Genomic DNA, 22,253 nt, shown 5'->3' with positions numbered 1-22,253 from the left:
TTCCAGCTTTCTCGTTTGCGCTCCCCGACTTTTTGCTTGCAGTTTTGGCACAAACCTCACGTGTGGGTGGGCTGTCCAGGAATGCATTCCCATTGGGTAACTTGTGTTTGACTGACAGCTACGCTCAGCGATTCCCCCGGAGGCTGTTGCGGCCATTTCCTACTCGGATTTTGGCGGACTGTTTGACAAGTGACCGATCCATTGACGGTACACAAGGATCGAGTAGTGGCGACTATGATATTGAATTAATTCAACAAAGTGTAAGTACGGGACAAATGTGCTGTATGTGTTGCAGTAGTGCACATTATGCAGGTGTTTCGTGGCAAGTCAAATGTTAGACTTCGCTCCACTACCCAATATAATAGCTGTCTTGCTAACGTTAAACACACCTGCATAATGTGTACTACTGCAACACATACAACACATTTGTCCCGTACTTACACTTTGTTGAATTAATTCAATATCATAGTCGCCACTGAAGTCCACTCGATCCTTGTGTACCGTCAATGGATCGGTCACTCGTCAAACAGTCCGCCAAAATCCGAGTAGGAAATGGCCGCAACAGCCTCCGGGGGAATGGCTGAGCGTACAGTAGCTGTCAGTCAAACACAAGTTAGCCAATGGGAATGCATTCCTGGACAGCCCACCCACACGTGAAGTTTGTGCCAGAACTGCAAGCAAAAAGTTAGGAAGCGCAAACGAGAAAGCTGGAATCGCAACCAAAATAAATTACGTCAAACAAAACTGAGAAAGATGCGGAACAAAAATAAAAGGTTTCTGAAGAGTAATAGAGTAATATTTTGCACGATTACATGTATAATTTGTTTGCCAGTCTAAAAAAATTGACTTTTTTTTGTATTTTGATTTGTCATTTTTGTTTGATATTTCAAAAGTATTGCATGAACATTTTGGCACAAAATTGATTCCATATTCTTCTGGCTGCTAGCTCTTAATTCCTCAAAATAAAAACCAAACTAAAATTACTTATACACTCCTAAAGCTTGACTGAAATGAAAAAGCAAACTGAAAGACTCAATAATAAAAAAAATAATAATGAAAATTTCAAAACTACAATAATTCTGCCCCCCATTTATTTATTTATTTATTTATTTAAAAGACCAGCCACCACTGAATACAAAATATACACTTCACTTCCAAATCTCAAATTACACTTCAAATCACAGCCAAATCCAAACAAATCCACTAACCTTGTGCCTTTATCAGCCAGGTGCTAAACAATATCAAATACACTTTAAAGTACTTTCGCGAGACCTCCGCCACTTTAACGGTACTTACTGTCATCTAATACTGCAGATCACGACTGCGCATGCGCCCCAGCAGTAATGGCATTTCAAAATAAAGACGCGTCTTAAGAAATGAGACGCAATTATAAACATGTAAAAACAAGGGCACGTATCAAAAAAGTCTTAATATAACTCAAATGTTATTTACCTGTAAAAAAAAAATCTGCAGTTCATATGGCTGATGTTTTCTCAAAACAAGTAGATGATAACAGGAAGTCGTTTTACTCTCTCTCTCTCTCTCACACACACACACACACACAACACGACTAGTCACAGTGTGTTCTGGGTAAATGACCAGATAATAATTGAACTTTTACAGTTTGTTTTGTCTCCGTGTAACTGATGGGCAGTTTTCACTTTACTACATGTATAATGTGTGATATATTTATCACAGACGAGGAAAGAAAGCACAACTTTATTCATCACACACTTGTGAAATTCCTCTCTGCATTTAACCCATCTGAAGCAGTGAACACACACATGCACACACACGTGAGCAATGAGCACACACATACCCAGAGCAGTGGGCAGCCATGCTAATAGCGCCCAGGGAGCAGTTGGGAGTTAGGTGCCTCGCTCAAGGGCACCTCAGCCCAAGGCCGTCCCATATTAACCTAACTGCATGTCTTTGAACTGTGGGGGAAACCGGAGCACCCGGAGGAAACCCATGCAGACACAGGGAGAACAAGCAAACTCCGCACATAAAGGCCCCCGCTGGCCGCAAACCCAGAACCTTCTTGCTGTGAGGCGACCGGGCTAACCACTTACACCACCGTGCCGAGTAAAAACAAAGATTTGAGATAATTTTACATTTGATAGAGGATTGCACACAATAACTTATACTGTCTTTAAAGCATTTTAATAAAAGCTTTTGCTTGAAATTCTATTCAGAGACAAATGCAAAGAGTCAAATTAATATATCAGTAAACTTATTAATTAACTTAATAACTTTAAATGTTTTTTTTTAAGTTAAAACTAAATTAAATGTTCTCTTGTAACATCCCCCTGTGTCTCGCTGTCTATTCTTTGGCCGAATCCCATTTCACCCCTTGGACCAACCCCTTGGCCCTTCCCCTCCATTTTGCGCGTTCACGTGAAGGGGTAGGGGTATCCCAATCCCAGTTAACGCGGAGGGGTAGGGGAAGGGGTAGGGCTTCTGTACCCCTCCAAACGGAGATTTTCCTGGAGCTGACTCCGAACGAAGGGGTTTGAGTGATTTCCCACAATGCCATGCGGATTTCAGCGAGATTTCATGCGGATTTCAGAAAGATGGCGGTTCCCACGGCGAAAGATTGTCATAAATGTATTTTCTCCATTATTTACGTGTTTTAAGTTGTTATCCAGAGGAAACACGCCGCTTGATTCGCTTTCGAGCTGAGAATGAGCAGCGATTTCTGAAATCCAAGCTGCTGCTAAAAAGCTTTGGGAGTGAGTATTGTTTTCGGTTGCTTGACTGCGTACGTTTTGTTCTGTTATTCTCGCTTTTATTGTTTACATGAGTGTTCTGACACCTCATTCTGTCAGATGTGGTGCACGAAGCGCCAAAGATATCCCATTCAGTGGTGTTAGTTAACAAATCACACCCTGCCAGCAGAGATTTCTGGTTCTGCCTCTGGCTCTGACTGTAGCGGCTGGTCGCAGCCAATGACGCATTTGGTCGCGTTTTGCTAATGTAAACGCTGACGGAGGTACGCGATGACGTATGCGATCGTTGAAGGCCTATCCCAATACGTAAGGGTTGAATTTCAAGCCCTATCCCTTGTAGCTCAGTTTCAAGGGGAAGGGCCAAGGGGAAGGGGGAGGGGAAGGGGGAGGGGTAGGGGTAGAAATTAGAATTGGGATTGGGCCTTTGTCTTGTTAGTGCACCAAGTTTTGAGGGAAGGCCTTGTCCAGGTTGTGTTGATACATCTTGCACTCCCTCATTCTCAAGGCCTCTGCATGCTCTTGCGACAAGGCTTTCGCAGACAGCTTTTCGCAGACAGTTGTAATTTATCGTTGAGCGGGGAGTAATAGGCGTGCGCGATGTTATTCACCGTTACAATGCAAGGGGGCGCGAAGTCGCGAAATCGCTAGGAGTAGTTGGTGGGTGTGGTTAGTGGAGTGTTTATCCTCCGGTTACTTATAATGACTAGAACTGGAGTCGTGTAGATGTCCGTACTTCCTCACTTCCTCGATCAACCGCTCTTTGTGCTGCTCCATCTTCGCTCGTGTTTTTAAAAATGGCGGTCGTGAAAACAAAACAAACCGGGAAAGTAGGGAAGCGGAAGTGCGTGTACAGCGGATGTAGAGTGGACCAATCAGAGCCCTCTTGTCTGCGACGCTGTCTGCAAGGCTTCTTCTGCGGTGGTCACAATTTTTCGGAGGTGCACGCAGAGCGTCTGCGAAGGTGGGGGGGGCTACGCAGAAGCTATCTGCGACACCGTCTGCGAGGACTGCGTTGTCTCCCAAAAATTGTGACCACCGCAGAAGCCTCGCAGACAGTGTCACAGACAAGAGGGCTCTGATTGGTCCACTCTACATCCGCTGTACACGCACTTCCGCTTCCCTACTTTCCCGGTTTGGTTTGTTTTCACGACCGCCATTTTTAAAAACACGAGTGAAGATGGAGCAGCATGAAGAGCGGTTGATCGAGGAAGTGAGGAAGTACGTACATCTATACGACTCCAGTTCTAGTCATTATAAGTAACCGGAGGATAAACACTCCACTAACCACACCCACCAACTACTCCTAGCGATTTCGCGACTTCGCGCCCCCTTGCGTTGTGGCGGTGAATAACATCGCGCATCCCTATTACTCCCCGCTCAACGATAAATTACAACTGTCTGCGAAAAGCTATCTGCGAAAGCCTTGTCACAAGAGCATGCAGAGGCCCTTACTCCGTTACATTGGGCTATATTCTGCTCGTTACTTGCTACTTTATTTTTATTGATCCGTGCGATGCGTGGTCCATTTGTTTATGTTTTGTCGAGACTTCCAGCAGAGGCTCTGTCACATGACAGCATCTTACCAATCAAATGTAGCAGCCAGAGCCATAGTGGGAGGAGCTATGGTTTAACTCCGTTTCACCAATCAAACAGAGCCAAGCTGCCGCGTGTGCCCGCACACAAAATTCCCGCGGCAAGAGCAGTCCAGGTGGAAAAGAGCCCGGAAGCAGAAGGAAAATGGCAGAGACAGCAGCCAGTGTTTCTCATCAAGCCGAAGAGGCACACCCCTGGCCACACATACAAACCATGTTCACTCTCCAAACAACAAAAAATAATAGTTATGTTATGCGGTGTCACATGTGTCTCCCCAAACCAGTGGACATTTCTGCTTATAAAAACTCAACGTCGAATTTGAGGAAACACATTGCTGTAAGTAGGCTATGTGCTTTTGGCTGTCTTCGTAGGCAGACGTTAGCCCTGTTGTAACATCATAAATAACTGTAAAATACATTGTTTTACATTGTAAAATACATTGAGAAAATGGATATTAAATATGGGGTAGCACTAACAGACCACATACCTCTGGCCTTCACAATTAATGTAGCAGAACTGCCATCTATAATTACCAACATTAATGATGGTAGGGGTAATGTGTCTACTAAAATAGACTGGTCAACTCTTTCTGACAAGGATTTAGTAACATATTATACTAACACAGACCAATACCTGAATAATGCTTATCTTCCCAGAGAAGCCATTTTGTGTAAGGACGTTCACTGTCAAAATGAGGAACACAAGATTGACCTATGTGCCATGTATGATGCTGTAGTGGCTGCTCTGTATGAGGGTGGAAAACCGTTTGCTAAAAACAAGAGAATTAGGGCAAATAACATAAGACCTGGATGGCATGAACATGTGGCTCCATATCATGCAGAAGCCCGGGAAACATACAGTGGTGCTTGAAAGTTTGTGAACCCTTTAGAATTTTCTATATTTCTGCATAAATATGACCTAAAACATCATCAGGTTTTCACACAAGTCCTAAAAGTAGATAAAGAGAATCCAGTTAAACAAATGAGACAAAAATATTATACATGGTCATTTATTTATCCAGGAAAATGATCCAATATTACATACTTGTGAGTGGCAAAAGTATGTGAACCTTTGCTTTCAGTATCTGGTGTGACCCCCTTGTGCAGCAATAACTGCAACTAAACGTTTCCAGTAACTGTTGATCAGTCCTGCACACCGGCTTGGAGGAATTTTAGCCCATTCCTCTGTACAGAACAGCTTCAACTCTGGGATGTTGGTGGGTTTCCTCACATGAACTGCTCGCTTCAGGTCCTTCCACAACATTTCGATTGGATTAAGGTCAGGACTTTAACTTGGTCATTCCAAAACATTAACTTTATTCTTCTTTAACCATTCTTTGGTAGAACGACTTGTGTGCTTAGGGTCCTTGTCTTGCTGCATGACCCACCTTCTCTTGAAATTCAGTTCATGGACAGATATCCTGACATTTTCCTTTAGAATTTGCTGGTAAAATTCAGAATTCATTGTTCCATCAGTGATGGCAAACCGTCCTGGCCCAGATGCAGCAAAACAGGCCCAAACCATGATACTACCACCAACATGTTTCACAGATGAGATAAGGTTCTTATGCTGGAATGCAGTGTTTTCCTTTCTCCAAACATAGCGCTTCTCATTTAAACCAAAAAGTTCTATTTTGGTCTCATCCGTCCACAAAACATTTTTCCAATAGTCTTTCTGGCTTGTCGTGATCTTTAGCAAACTGCAGAGGAGCAGCAATGTTCTTTTTGGAGAGCAGTGGCTTTCTCCTTGCAACCCTGCCATGCACACCATTGTTGTTCAGTGTTCTCCTGATGGTGGACTCATGAACATTAACATTAGCCAATGTGAGAGAGGTCTTCAGTTACTTAGAAGTTACCCTGGGGTCCTTTGTGACCTCGCTGACTATTACACGCCTTGCTCTTGGAGTGATCTTTGTTGGTCGACCACTCCTGGGGAGGGTAACAATGGTCTTGAATATCCTCCATTTGTACACAATCTGTCTGACTGTGGATTGGTGGAGTCCAAACTCTTTAGAGATGGTTTTGTAACCTTATCCAGCCTGATGAGCATCAACAATGCTTTTTCTGAGGTCCTCAGAAATCTCCTTTGTTCGTGCCATGATACACTTCCACAAACATGTGTTGTGAAGATCAGACTTTGATAGATCCCTGTTCTTTAAATAAAACAGGGTGCCCACTCACACCTGATTGTCATCCCATTGATTGAAAACACCTGACTCTAATTTCACCTTCAAATTAACTGCTAATCCTAGGGGTTCACATACTTTTGCCACTCACAGATATGTAATATTGGATCATTTTCCTCAATAAATAAATGACCAAGTATAATATTTTTGTCTCATTTGTTTAACTGGGTTCTCTTTATCTACTTTTAGGACTTGTGTGAAAATCTGATGATGTTTTTGGTCATATTTATGTAGAAATATAGAAAATTCTAAAGGGTTCACAAACTTTCAAGCACCACTGTACAAGCTCTGGGTCCTGGCTGGGAAACCTAGACAGGGCCCAGAGCTTGAGAGTAAAAAGTTGGCTAATGCCAGATATAAGTGTGCTGTTCGTTTTATCTCTAGAAATGAGCAAGCCATGAGGGCTGACTCTATGGCTAGTAAAATGATAGGTAACAATATTAATGACTTTTGGAAAGAGGTGAGGTCCCTCAAAAACTGTAAATCTTTTCTTCTTTGTACTATTGAGGGAGTCTCTGGTGAAGATAATATTGCTAAGCTATGGAGAAAACATTTTAGTTCTCTTTTTAACTGTTTACAATATGACCCGTATGTGGAGGATTCTGTGACCCATGATGAATCAATAACAATACTGTCACACGAGGTGTATGAGGCTATACAGAAATTACCCAACAGTAAAGCATGTGGCATGGACTTTATAAGTGCGGAACACCTGAAGCACACCAGTCAGAGGCTTTCTCTTCTTCTTGCAATTAACTTTACTGGACTGATGATACATGGCATATTGCCAGATTCTATGCTATCCATTCTGCTTGTACCGGTCATCAAGGACAAAACTGGAAAGGTTGGTTGCCTGGACAATTATCGACCTATTGCGCTGGCCAGTATATTGTCAAAGGTGATGGAAAGAGTCCTCCTTGATAGACTGAATGTGTATGTCTCTTCCCTTGACAATCAGTTTGGGTTCAAGCCAAAGCATGGCACAGATATGTGTATTTATGCTCTAAAAGAGATAGTGAATTTGTATAAATCTAAAAATTCAACTGTTTTAATGTGTTTTATAGATGCTTCCAAGGCGTTTGATCGCGTGAGTCACAAAAAGCTATTTATTAAATTAAAGCAAGGAGGGGTGCCTGGCTACATTGTGAGGGTACTTGCCTATTGGTATGCACACCAGAAAATGCACATCAAGTGGGGGAGTAGTATATCTGACCCTTTTAATGTGACAAATGGGGTTAGACAGGGTGGTATTTTGTCCCCTGTTTTATTTAATTTTTATATGGACGAGCTGTCCAGACGATTGAATGGCTGTAACACAGGGTGTTTGATTGGTGGTGTACTGGTTAATCATTTTATGTATGCAGATGATCTTGTGACCTTTAGTCCAAGTAGTGCGGGGCTGCAACAGCTTCTTAATGTATGTACTGACTATGGTTTACAATTTGACAAAGTATAATTCCAACAAAAGCGCTGTTCTAATATGTCGAACTAAACAGGATAAAAGCCTCAAATTCCCTGAGTTCAGACTGTCTAATAATTCTCTTGAGGTTTGCAAAAACATAAAATATCTAGGTCACTGTATTACAGATGATATGAATGATGATGATGACATATATAGACAGTGTTGTAAGTTATATGCACAGGCAAACACTATAGCCCGTAAATTTACATTTTGCTCCACTCAAGTCAAAGTGGCTCTGTTCAAGGTGTACTGCACACCACTCTACACTGCACACCTCTGGTCTTCTTATAAAAAGTCCAGTATGCAAAAATTACAAGTAGCATACAATGATGCCTTAAGAATTTTACTTAAGGTTCCCAGAGGAGGGAGTGCTAGCCAGATGTTTGTATCTGTAGGAGTTAGTACACTTCATGCACTTTTAAGAAACTTAATGTATAAGTTTATACAACGCCTGGATGATTCTTCCAACAACATCATGGTGGCACTCTCAAATCCAACTGTGAGTAGCACAAGGTATACATCCAGGTTGAGAGCGCACTGGACAAAATGTTTGTATATATTTAAAAAATTTTTTTTGTTCTTTTTTTTGTGTTTTTGTCTGACTGCCATGGTTTGTTTTGATGTGTATTTGTACTGTTTTGTGTGGATTTGGACATGTGTCTGGCAAATAAACAGAATTGAATTGAATTTTGTGGAAATGTATTGACGCACTGCGGCCTCAGACGGCAAGATAACACACACACACACACACACACACACCAGAGAACCAAGAAATAAAACTACAAAAAATCTTCCTAACAATCACTTTTTATTGATGTGAAACCAAAAAAATGCTCATGAAAATAAGGTTGCTCGCCTAATGTCAGCTCCTCAATAGCGTTACGGTTGTACACGGCTCTGGTCAAAAACTGGGAATGGAAGACTGGTGAAAACTTACTAAATAACAAAACCAGTGATGAGCTTTATCATAGCCTTCTTGGCTTACAGGAAACGGACATCCCTGAGTCAGGCTATAAACCAATCTTGATGCATACAGTAGCAGCTTGACGCGAGGAACCGGCCTTATCGCATTATCCCGTTTATCCCGCTTCAGCAATGACTTCCCTTACGATAGGGCACTTGAGGTTTTTTTCAGGAAGGCACGCAGAATTAAATGTTCTGATAGGACATGCAGGCTTTGCACCAGTTAGGGTAATGCTTTTTCATTATTGTTAGTTGCCTTTATGTTACCTTAAGTGGTTTCTTACATCTAATTATGATATTTTATTATTATTTTGTTACATTATACTATTTATTTCATTTTAGTATTGGTTGAGGTAAGTGTTGAGTTCAATATTTAAAATAAAAACCTCCAGCTTGTTTTTTGCAATTTATTCCTTGAATGTCAACTAAAGAATGATTGAAAGATTGCCACCAAAAAGGCAAAAAACTAAGGTAAAAACCAGAGGTGCACCGATTGACCGGCTGCCGATCGGAATCGGCCGATTTTCACGTGATCGGCCATGACCAGCAACCGGCCGGTCAAAATTAAAATATGCCGATATTCTGCCGATCAAAACTTGTGTATCACATAGAGATGAAAGTGGAAATACTCGCAATTCGCAACTAAAAAGACTGCAGTGGCAGCTTGAACATGCTTTCTAGTGCGATTGTGTTGCGCTTGCGCAGAACAGTGTCAGTCCTGCGCACCTAACGAGCTCCGGCGCGCGCGCTGTTAACAAAAAAAAAAAGAAAAACACTATATTTGGATATCCAAATATAATGAATTTTTTTTTTATATCCAAATATAGTGATTTTTTTATGCCAGATATTGGATGTGAAAAGAAGAAAATGTTTGTGGTTGTGTGAATTTCCCATTACAGGAATTAATATGTTAGCCTATTACCAAACATCTAGTTAGATTTGTACAAAGAGAGAGATAAAAAAAAAATGTCTTTTTGTTTGTTTTACAACCTTGGTTGCACTTGATTCCATTGGAAATTACTCTACAAATACACATTTGACAAAGATGATACACTGTAAAAAAAGAATAGTTGAGAATACTTGAAATTTCAAGGCAACAGTCTGCATTAAGAATTTTATGTTTTGCCAATGATGTGCCCATGATAATCCAAACTATGATAAAACTGTTATCTTTATTAAGAATTCTTAATTAAGTCAATTTTCAATTCCTCATTCTGCCAACATCGATTTCTCTTTTTGCTGAACAGTGGCATTCACAGTAGTACAAAAAGGCAATTGAGGTTATCAGACTTTTTTCACCTTTATTTGGATAGGACAGTGTAGAGACAGGAAATGAGTGGGAGAGAGGGACGGGGAGGAATCGGGAAATGACCTCGGGTCGGAATCGAACCCGGGTCCATGGTATGGTGCCTTATCCACCTGAGCCACGACGCCATACCCACGATGTAGGTATTAAAAACTTTATTTCAATATTGAAGTTTTGTAATTGTGTAGAACAATGAAAAAAGGCATGTATAGTTTAATGATAAATTGTCGTGGCTCAGGTGGATAAGGCGCCATACCATAAATCTGGGGACCTGGGTTCGGTTCCGACCCAAGGTCATTTCCCGATCCCTCCCTGTCTCTACGCTGTCCTATCCAAATAGAGGTGAAAAAAGCCCCAAAAAAATCTAAAAAAAAAAATTGTGATAACCTCAATTGCCTTTTTGCACTACTGTGAATGCCACTGTTCAGCAAAAAGAGAAATCTATGTTGGCAGAATGAGGAATTGAAAATTGACTTAATTAAGAATTCTTAATAAAGATAACAGTTTTATCATAGTTTGGATTATCATGGGCACATCGTTGGCAAAACATAAAATTATTAATGCAGACTGTTGCCTTGAAATTTCAAGTATTCTCAACTATTTTTTTTTACAGTGAATGGCTATGGTAAGTATGACTGGGTTGTTCTATAAGGCATAAGTTTTCAGATCTAAATAGGCTTATGAAAGTGTGTTCCATAGCAGTAGGCAAATAATATATGAGGGGGAAGTTGTTTTTGTGCCAGATATTTGATGGGAAAAGAAAAAATGTTTGTGTGAATATCCTATTTCAGGAATTAATATGTTAATACCAAACATGAAGAAAGATTTTACAAAGAACAATGCCTTTTTGTTTGTTTTCAACCTTTGAGGTGTTGAAAATTTATCACTGAAAATCTGGCAGAATGTTCTATTAAAGAAAAGATAAAAAGAAAATGGTCTATCTGTGTGCTGTGAAGTGGTTTGAAAAAATGAAATCGGAATCGGCCAAAATCGGTATCGGCAGGTCACACTCCATGGAAAATCGGAATCAGCCCAAAAAATTGCAATTGGTGCAGCTCTAGTAAAAACTAAACTTCAATTTTGGTGAGTAATTTTCATAAATTTAAAAGACAGGTTTTCCACCAACATCAAGCCCAGCAAACTAATGGCCTGCCCTGTAATGTAAAGTTGGGTCGAGGAATGAAACCAGATGGGGTTCTGGTAAAAAAAATTGTTTTAGCTGTCTTTTCTTAAAGAACTTAGAATTTAGATTGAACTGAATAATCTCAAATGTTTCTTGTAGCTTTAAAATAGTCCCAGCAGGTGACTCTGAAGAAAAATACTGTGTTTGAACACCGCCCGCTGTAAACACTTTGCATACACCCCAATGACCGACTCCACCGACCGCCACGACACCACTGCGCAAGATTCCCTCATCGGCACAGTGGAGCACCACAAATTGCTACCTAGTCTGTGGGAAACACTGAAAACGCGTAACATATCTCATCTCATCTCATTATCTCTAGCCGCTTTATCCTGTTCTACAGGGTCACAGGCAAGCTGGAGCCTATCCCAGCTGACTACGGGCGAAAGGCGGGGTACACCCTGGACAAGTCGCCAGGTCATCACAGGGCTGACACATAGATACAGACAACCATTCACACTCACATTCACACCTACGGTCAATTTAGAGTCACCAGTTAACCTAACCTGCATGTCTTTGGACTGTGGGGGAAACCGGAGCACCCGGAGGAAACCCACACGGACACGGGGAGAACATGCAAACTCCACACAGAAAGGCCCTCGCCGGCCACTGGGCTCAGACCCAGACCTTCTTGCTGTGAGGCGACAGCGCTAACCACTACACCACCATGCCGCCCTGCGCGTAACATATCGTTTGTGAAATCTCCATTTTTCAAACTACTGTATTTGTTGTGGAATAGAGGGATTTGTGAAGACTTTAGGTGTTTTTTCTGTGAGATTTGTTTTATTATTTGTCTACAAGTGCTTGTTCACAAAAGGAACGGCATTAGCTTGTTAGCTTGACCGCTTGCTAGCAAGCCCTACCACCACCCAGCCAAGCTGGGCGCTGGCAGCTAGTTAGCAACCTTTTTGCTTGTTATTTCCACTTGGTAACTCCTCTGCGAGATGGATCCAGTAAACAACTTTTTGGGAGATGAAAGGATTAACATCGTTGATCGCATCTTACAGGATTATTTCCAGTCTTTTTCGTACGAGGAGATATTACATGTGATGTTCAGCTGCTGTTAAAGCTGAACAGTCACTTCACAGAGTGAACGCGCACACAGTGTTATGGTTTATGTGCAGACTGCCTTGAGCTTCTTGTTGTTATTGTTAATACACAGAACTACACACACACAGTTTATGTGTGAAATATATATGAAATCTCTGCCTGTTATGACATCCTGATCAATAAACAAAGTTACTCAGCAGTTACTCAGTACTTGAGTAGTTTTTTCACTTAGTACTTTTTACTCTTACTCAAGTAATTAATTGGACGACTACTTTTTACTTTTACTTGAGTAATATTATTCTAAAGTAACAATACTCTTAATTGAGTACAATTTTTGGCTACTCTACCCACTTCTGATTAGAAGTGACCCTGGGGTCCTTTGTGACCTCGGCGACTATTACACACCTTGCTCTTGGAGTGACCTTTGTTGGTCGACCACTCCTGGGGACGGTAACAATGGTCTTGAATTTCCTCCATTTGTACACAATCTGTCTGATTGTGGATTGGTGGAGTCCAGACTCTTTAGAGATGGTTTTGTAACCTTTTCCAGCCTGATGAGCATCAACAACACTTTTTCTGAGGTCCTCAGAAATCTCCTTTGTTCGTGCCAAGATGCACTTCCACAAACATGTGTTGTGAAGATCAGACTTTGATAGATCCCTGTTCTTTAAATAAAACAGGGTGCCCACTCACACCTGATTGTCATCCCATTGATTGAAAACACCTGACTCTAATTTCACCTTCAAATTAACTGCTAATCCTAGAGGTTCACATACTTTTGCCACTCACAGATATGTAATATTGGATCATTTTCCTCAATAAATAAATGACCAAGTACAATATTTTTGTCTCATTTGTTTAACCAGGTTCTCTTTATCTACTTTTAGGACTCATGTGAAAATCTGATGATGTTTTAGGTCATATTTATGCAGAAATATAGAAAATTCTTCCACAACATTTCGATTGGATTAAGGTCAGGACTTTGACTTGGCCTTTCCAAAATATTAACTTTATTCTTCAACCATTCTTTGGTAGAACGACTTGTGTGCTTAGGGTCGTTGTCTTGTGTGTGTGCGCGTATATATACATTTTATATATATATATATATATATATATATATATATATATATATATATATATATATATATATATTGTGTGTGTGTGTGTCATGGCAATATTTGGGCTTTCAGTAATTTTTTGAACTGTTCTTTTTCTGTGGCAGAATGATTGTACAGCAAACATCTTTAATAAAAAAGAAAAAAAACACGAATTTGGTGCACAAGTTTTAATTTTCTTTGGGTTTTCTGAAATCAACACAGGGTCAAAATTATACATATATTGTCAAAAATTTACATATGCTCACTTAGATTATTAATTCAGATGTGCTGAAACTTCCAAAATGTCTCTTATCTTGCCAAGGCCTCGTAACTTCTTGTTCGTGAACATTAAGTTCAAGTTTGTCGCCGGTTAAGCTGCATGTCTGAAATGGCAGGACCCAAAACATTATGACCACCCAGAGAATGGGAAAAAAATGCCATTTTATATATACACACATAACCCCGATTCCAAAAAAGTTGGGACAATGTACAAATTGTCTTAAACACAGACACACCTGTTAATTGAGAAGCAGTCCAGGTGACTACCTCATGAAGCTAGTTCAGATAAGATTCAAGATTTTTTATTTGTCATATACACAATAACAGACACAGCGGTTTATTATTGAGTAATGAAATTCTTATTTTGCAACTGCCCGACCAAACTACGCTTACCAAAATAAAAAAATAAATAAATAAATATATATATATATATATATATATATATATATATATATATATATATATATATAATATGAAATATAAAATATAAAGTGCATATGGAATGCAAAATATAAAGGTAGAGTGAAAAATGAAGATAACATTTTAAAAAAAAGGAGAGGCAAACAAACAATGTGCAAACATAGAGGGAGATATACGTACTGTGTAATGTCTTTTAAAAAAAAAAGGAAGAGCCAAACAATGTGCAAACATAGAGGTAGATATACTGTGCAATGTCTTGTGCAAAATTGCTAATATACTCCGTGGCTCAAAGCCTGATGGAAATATAGAGGTAGATGGTAATTATAATCCCTGATTCAAAAGCCTGATGGAAATATAGAGGTAGATGGTGATTATAATCCTTGGTTCAAAAGCCTGATGGCCTGGGGGTAAAAACTGTTTGTCAGTCTAGTAGTCCTTGCTTTCACACTCCTGTAGCATCTGCCAGATGGTAGGAGCGTGAATAGTCTGTGTTGTGGGTGTGTTTGGTCCCTGATGATGCTCTGTGCCCTTTTTGTGACCCGGGTGTTGTAAATGTCCTACAGTGGGGGGAGGACAGCTCCACAGATGAACTGTGCCATTTTAATGACACGTTGTTATCAAGGTAAATAGTGACGACTTTGAAGAATCTAAAAGATGAAACGTTGTTTTTTAACACTTTTTTTGTTTACCATATAATTCCATATGTTCCATAATGTTATTTCATAGTTTTAATGAGTTCAGTATTGTTCTACAATGTAGGAAAAAAAAAAAAAAAACATTGAATTTGAAGGTGTTTCCAAACTTTTGACTGGTACTCTATCTATCTATCTATCTATCTATCTATCTATCTGATAATATACTACAGAAAAGGGGTCACATATTAGACATTAATTCATAGCCCAGAGTAAATATCGGTAATCAGTACTGCATGTATTTAACATAAATTGCAGCTTATGCACATTTATTACTTATAAATTTATGTCCAGTATGTTGTCATGCGGGGGGCACGGTGGTGTAGTGGTTAGCACTGTTGCCTCACAGCAAGAAGGTCCGGGTTCGAGCCCCATGGCCGGTGAGGGCCTTTCTGTGCAGAGTTTGCATGTTGTCCGCGTGGGTTTCCTCTGGGTGCTCCGGTTTCCCCCACAGTCCAAAGACATGCAGGTTAGGTTAACTGGTGACTCTAAATTGACTGTAGATGTGAGTGTGAATGGTTGTCTGTGTCTATGTGTCAGCCCTGTGATGACCTGGCGACTTGTCCAGGGTGTACCCCGCCTTTTGCCCATAGTCAGCTAGGATAGGCTCCAGCTTGCCTGCGACCCTGTAGAACAGGATAAAGCGGCTAGAGGAGATGAGATGAGGTCATGTTTTAAACTGATTTCAGTATAAGACAGTGAATTGCATTGAACAAATACCACTCTCATATCCCCCTTCATAGAAAGGAGGGTTTCTTTGTGACCCATTATAAGTTTAATATAAGACATACGGACACATTAATTAACCATGCATCAGAATATCAAGGGCAGGTTTCCTCAGTGAGTTTTCTCCAAGGACCAAATTATGTTAAGCATGCCATGTCGTCCAGGGCTAAACATACACACACGCAAAAATAAACATCCTGGCACATGTAGCGGTTGTGTACTCTCTCTCATTGTGTAGGCAAATAAAACTCATCAGTCACTCCTTTTTGGCTCCCAGCAGTTTATTCATATACCCGTGTGTACCTGATAACAACAGACTTCGTAAATATCTCACAGCGAATCTGTGGATTAGAAGTAGCATAAGACAGCCTACTGCAGACTGGTAACGTACAGTATGTGTATGCATTAAAATAACAGAACATAAAACTACCATATGAATACCCATGTGTACCTCATAACAACAGACTTCGTAAGTATCTCACAGCGAATCCGTGGATTGCAAGTAGCTGAAGACAGAAAGAAAATATTCATTCACTATTGACTACTGTTTACATCAGGTAACGCTAGCTAGACTCCCTGATTAGCACAACGTGGTTATTTTAACAAACCAAAGTATAAGAGATAAAATAAAACAAAGACTATATTTGAGCATCTCACATTAAATATGAAACTCTCCACTTGCATATAGCTCTTTACAAAAGTAATATTTCTACAAATGAAACCTATTTATTCAACTATTTAAGTGGAGCTCATTGTACACGAACTTACCATAAGACAGGCTACTGCAGACTGGTAACGTATGTGGGGAAATCCCCGTAATGTCTGCAGTAGCGTCAGTAGAGGGCGCTCATTCATCATATATTAAATAGAAAGAATTCTAACAAAATAAAAAAAAGTTTTCAAACGGCTGATGATGGCAAGTGGAATACCGTATATGACTCTGTTACATTCCCCCCTACTGATCTCCACTTGCCCATTCAAACAACTAGGATCAAAGTAAAAGACATGGATATAAGTGCTGTGAGGACACTACATAACAAATCATATCAGGTACCGTACCAACAACTACATACAAATGCACAGAGTAAATAATAATAATAATAATAATAATAATAATACACTGTAGTGTTCAGATCACAGACACCAAGCATTCTGGTCAATGACCATTCCCAAGGAATTAGAATGAGAAAGGGTTGCAAATCCTTCCAACATTCATAGAAAAACATGCCCATCTACATGTTAGACTACCAGATATCTTATAATTTACACAGTACACACTTAAACCACCTGGGTGGGTCTCAAAGTCTCACACATGTTTGTATATCGCACACAGGTGGTCGCTCTAAAATAAGAAAAATGCCACTTTCACAGTTTAAAGAATGACAAAATGAAAAACATTAAAGCCCAGCAAGAACCTTCCGGTGCATGTTTTGAATCAGCCTCACGACAGGCCTAACATCTTAGTTCTCACCCCAAGTATCCCATCATTATCTGTGCAGTCAGGATGGTAGCACACTAGATCTAACTACAGCACCTACAACTGAGGACTGTAAGTCATTGGCTGGCATAGAAGGGACAGGTTCTATGTCTGTCTGGTCAGGCCGACAGTCTATTCCAACAGGTAAGTCAGGTGAAACGGTCTGGTCAGGTCTGTCAGCAGTCAAGTCATAGGATTCAGTCCAGTCCTGTGTGTCAAGTGTCTCATCCAGGTCAACAGGTAAGTCACAGGAAACAGTCTGGCCTTGTCTGTCAAGTGAAGCAGTCCGGTGACTTTCAACTGAAGTTGGAAGGTTAGAGACCCATGATGCAGTCCTGTCATTTGGTCCACAATCAGGCAGTGCAACAGAGCCAGCGGCATCGTCTTCCTCCAGCAGTGAGTTGTCTGTAGCCCCTGTGGTCAGTTCACTGACACAAGAACTGCCATCATCAGACTGAGTTGGTATAGGCAGGAAATTGACAGGCATTATTAAATTCCTGTTAACCACCTTTTCTTGGCCAGTGGCACAGTTCCTGATCTTGAATGTACGGTATGTGTGTTCTCATGCTTCTCAACAACAGTGTACAAATGATTCTCCTAGCGATCAGCTAATTTTCTCTTTCCACGTTCACCCTTATTAGCTAAAAGAACTCTGTCTCCAATGTCCACAGCTGTGCCCTTGAACCTCTTGTTGTAAAGGTCAGCTTGCCTCTGCTGCTGTTTGGTGGTGGAGAGCTGAGCAACTTTGATAGCTTCTGCCAAATCATGCCTGAGATGCTGCACATAAACATCAAAGTTAACCACATGATCATACTTAAAGGGCAGATTGAAACATGAGGTCAACCGGCAGCCTGGGCGTTCATCCGAACATAAGTTGAAACGGAGCAAACCCTGTAGTCTCATGCACTGTGGCATTGTAGGAGAAGGTAAGAGATCTTAACAGCTGGGGCCACCTGTGCTTGGCTTTGAGAGGGAGGGCCCTAATCATATTCCCAAGCGTGCAATTGAACCTCTCAACAGCTCCATTGCCCATGGGATGGTAGGGAGTTGTATGTGATTTCTGGACGCCAGCAACAAGGAACATTTCTGCAATCAGACTGCTTTCAAAACTGGCACCTTGGTCTGAATGTATGCATTCAGGAAAGCCATACACACAAAAATAATTGTTCCAGAGTTGTTGTGCGACAGCCTTAGCTGACTGGTTGGGACAGAGATAAGCTTGGGCCAACTTGGTAAAGTGATCGGTAACCACAAGCACATCCAGGGATTTATTGGAAGAGTCTTCAGCTGACCAAAAATCAATGCAAACCAACTCAAGCGGTCTGGATGTTGTTATACTCTCTAGTGGCGCTCTGGCTTCTGGCTCAGGAGATTTACTAAGCACACAGCAATGACAGCACCGCACATGTTCCGTCACATCTCTCTCCATACTATGCCAGTAAAATCTCTGTCTACACAGGTAAAGCGTCCTCCTTTGACCTTGGTGGCCAGCTTCATCATGCACACCTTTGAGGACCACTTCTTTCAGCATAGAGGGCACAATGTACTGAAAAGTCTTCCTCTTCGTAATGGCATCTTTTGACACATGGTAGAGCACGCCTGATTTGATGGTGAGTTTCTCCCAATGCTGGAGGAGCTTTAGAGCATCAACTGATTCATGCACATGCTCTCATCTCGATGGGTGCCTCTGTCTCTCCACATACTGAAGCACGTGGCTCAAAGGGGGTCAGCATGCTGCAGATCCATCAGCTTGTCCTTAGGTAGAAGTTGTACCTCAGGACAGCTCACGTGGTCGAATGGACTGCACAAGCTGAGGCAAGAGCAAGGCTTGGGGAGGCAGATGTTCTTGGTCCAGAGACCTCTGCAGGACTGCAGACACTGCCTGCTTGGAGATGGAGAGGTTCAGAGGCATTGTCACTGCACATCCAGAGGCTCCCACTGAGCAATGGTGCATCTGTAGCCTGGCCTGTAGGTCACAGGACTGATGAAAGGCATCCTGCACACATTCGGGGTTCAAGGCGCTTGACTCTTCCATAAGTGCACCATAAAGGACCCTTGTGAGGTGATGGAGCATGCTGGGCTGTACGAAAGGTTCACGGCTGAGGGCATCTGCAACCACATTCTTAGGGCCTGGAATGTACCGTATGTCAAAATCAAATGGAGCAAGCTTCGCTACCCATCTCTGTTCACAGGCATTGCGCTTTGGTTTACTAAGAATGTAGGTCAATGGATTATTGTCAGTCCATACAGTAAATGTGTGGTCTCTGAGCCAGTGGCTGAATTTGTCACAAATGGCCCATTTGAGTGCCAGGAACTCTAACCTGTGTGCTGGGTAGCGGGACTGGGCGTAACTGAGAGATTTGCTGGCAAACGCAATTGGACATGCTACGTCATCACTCTCAGTGTGTTGGGAAAACACAGCGCCAAGGCCATTAGAGGCATCAACAGAGAGCAAGAAGGGCCTACTAAAGTCTGGATGAGCCAGAGTGGCGTTGTCCAACAAAGCCTGTTTCAGCCTCCCGAACGCTTCATTGCACTCCGGTGTCCAGTCAGCAGAAGTGAGTTTCTTGGTCACAGGCGGCTTCCTCTTGCCCTTGCTATATCATGGCCTCTTCACCCCAGAGGTCAAAGCAAAGAGAGGTTTGCTGATGCGAGAGTAGCCCTCAAAAAATTGTTGGTAGAAGCCAACCATGCCCAGGAAGGATCTTGTCTTGGAAGGAGATGGGGCGCCGCTGCTCTCCTCCATCAAATCCTTCACACTGAGGTCGACAATGGTTTTGATCTTTTCCGGGTCGGTGGAGATGCCATCCTTGTCCACAACATGCCCCAGGAACTTAACAGACAACCGCATGAGGTGGCACTTCTTTGGAGCCAACTTCAGGTTGTGCACCCTCAATCTCTCAAACACCATCTCTAGTCTCTGAAGAGCCAGATGTTCATTAGGAGCAAAGACTAAGATGTCATCTAAATAGCACAGGAGGCTTAAAAAGTTCTGGTCTCCAAAAATAGCCATCATCATCCTCATGAATGTAGCAGGACTATTGCACAGTCCTTGAGGGAGCTTGTTGTATTCATACAGCCCAAAAGGAGATGTAAACGCTGTGAACTTCTTGTCCTCCTCATGCACTTCCACATTATAGAAACCAGAGGTTAAATCCATGGTCGAGAAAAATGCATTCCCCCCAAGAGCAGCCAAGGCATCAGCCTGGTGAGGCAGGGGGTGTGCGTCTTTGATGGTGCGAGCATTCAGCCAACGAAAATCTGTGCAAAGCTGCAGATCGCCATTCTTTTTCCAAACCATAGCCAGTGGCGATGCATACTCACTCATATGGCCCTTTTCCACTACCCTTTTTCAGCTCACTTCAGCTCGCTTCAGCTCACTTCAGCCCGACACGGCTCGCGTTTCGACTACCAAAGAACAGCACGACTCGGCTCGCTTCAGCCCTGCTTAGCCCCTAAAACTCGCACCGTTTTGGAGTGGGGCTGAAGCGAGCCAAACCGAGCCGAGTGAGGCTGGGGGCGTGAGCAGACACTCCCCTGTGCACTGATTGGTGAGGAGGAGTGTCCTCACATGCCCACACACGCCCCGCGAGCACGCTGGGATCTGTAAACACCGTAAACCCGGAAGAAGAAGAATTACGAATTACGAGAATTTCTGAAGCCTTATGCGCCTCGCCTCATCTATACGCTCTTGCCAGTATCTGTTGGCGTTGTCGGTGACAACAAGCCACAGAACCAAGACCAGCAACACTAACGACTCCATGTCCTCCATGTTTATTGTTTACTATTCGGGTTGTGAGACTACCGCTTAAAAGCTCACTGATGTCACTGTTTGCGCTGCTTAACGACATCACCTGACGTCCACCCACTTTCGCTAACTCCACCCAATGTGTCCACCCACTTCCAGCCAGCACAGTTCAGCGCGGTTGTAGTCGAAATGCAACTCCAACAGCCCCGCTCAGCTCGACTCAGCCCAACTCAGCATGGCACGGCTCAGCCCGACTCAGCCGCGTTTGTAGTGGAAAAGCGGCAATAGACTTTCTTATGATGTCTCGCTCTTCCATCTCATTCAATGCCATGCGAAGCTTATCATAGTGGGACGGAGAGAGGTGCCGATAAGGCAGTCTGAAAGGCCTGCTGTCACTCAGCCGGATGCGGTGAACAAATCCTTTTGCTTTTCCACAATCCAAGCTATGGCAGGAGAAGATGGACTCGTACTTGGCTAGAAGATCAACCAGCTTCGCTTTCCAGAATGGAGACAGGACAGTTGAGTCAATGTCAAGGTCATGCAGTCCTAAGTCATGGAGAATTGATCGTGTCTGTCTGGGCACAGAGCACCCTGATTCGATGGTCAAGCTTTTCTCACTACCAGTATCAGTCAGTTGTGCAACATTGGCTACACTGCACTTTACATCGTCAGTCTGGTCAGTCACGTACAAACAGTCATTGTCAAAGTCCTCAAGTGCCACACAGGGAGATACATCGGCAATCTTGCAGTTGCGTTTCGGAGTCACAGGTTTATGGGAGGGGTTAATGATTCTCACAGGGACCCATCCATTGCCCCACAGTGGTGTCACAAGTCGACCTACCATAACTGTTCATGGCACTGTTCGTGACTTACTTGGCTCCACCACTACCGTACTGCCAGAAGAGAGACATGCATGGCTAGACAGACATCCCCATACTAGATGTTCCTTCATGGGCTCTAAAGTCACAGCACATTTCAGTTTGACAGTGCCCACCTTATCAGGGATCTTGCTGCCTCCCCACTTCTCCACAGTGGCCATCAGCTGCAGTATGGCTCCCTCCTCTGCAGGCACCCGGTGTGAAGGAGAAAGCTGTTCCCAGAAATCTTTGGAGGACTTCATTACGCAAATGAGATGTTTTATCATGTTGCTTCCCAGAATCAAGTCATCACTCTGGCCATCCACAATGAGTGTGGGTACTGAAAACTGGCAGTCAAGGACCTTCATCTGAAGCTAACATACGCCCACAGGACTTGTCTTCAACCCTCCACAACCAATCAAAACAATTGACATCGGAGAGATAGAGTCAGGCAAAACAATATTGGCCTCTTCCAGCATTGGAAGC

At 42.3% G+C, this 22,253-nt stretch overlaps 1 protein-coding gene across 4 annotated transcripts in view; it reads right to left on the bottom strand.

Annotated features, from left to right (window-relative positions):
- LOC132895441 (sialidase-3-like) overlaps nt 1-1,534 on the bottom strand; it is a 34,232-nt gene extending 32,698 nt beyond the window's left edge. For 3 of the 4 annotated variants that reach the window (XM_060936074.1, XM_060936072.1, XM_060936071.1), the window contains exon 1: nt 1,209-1,293. The gene's annotated coding sequence lies outside the window, so the exon portion shown is untranslated. Of the gene's footprint in view, nt 1-1,208; nt 1,294-1,452 lie in introns of those variants that run through there. The other variant, XM_060936073.1, reaches the window with a different exon arrangement.
- Nucleotides 1,535-22,253: the final 20,719 nt, after the last annotated feature.

Source organism: Neoarius graeffei, chromosome 12, assembly GCF_027579695.1.
Source record: "Neoarius graeffei isolate fNeoGra1 chromosome 12, fNeoGra1.pri, whole genome shotgun sequence".
NCBI classification, from domain to species: domain Eukaryota; kingdom Metazoa; phylum Chordata; class Actinopteri; order Siluriformes; family Ariidae; genus Neoarius; species Neoarius graeffei.
Note: the sequence above shows the minus strand (reverse complement) of the source record. Positions and strands in the feature narration are given on the sequence as shown.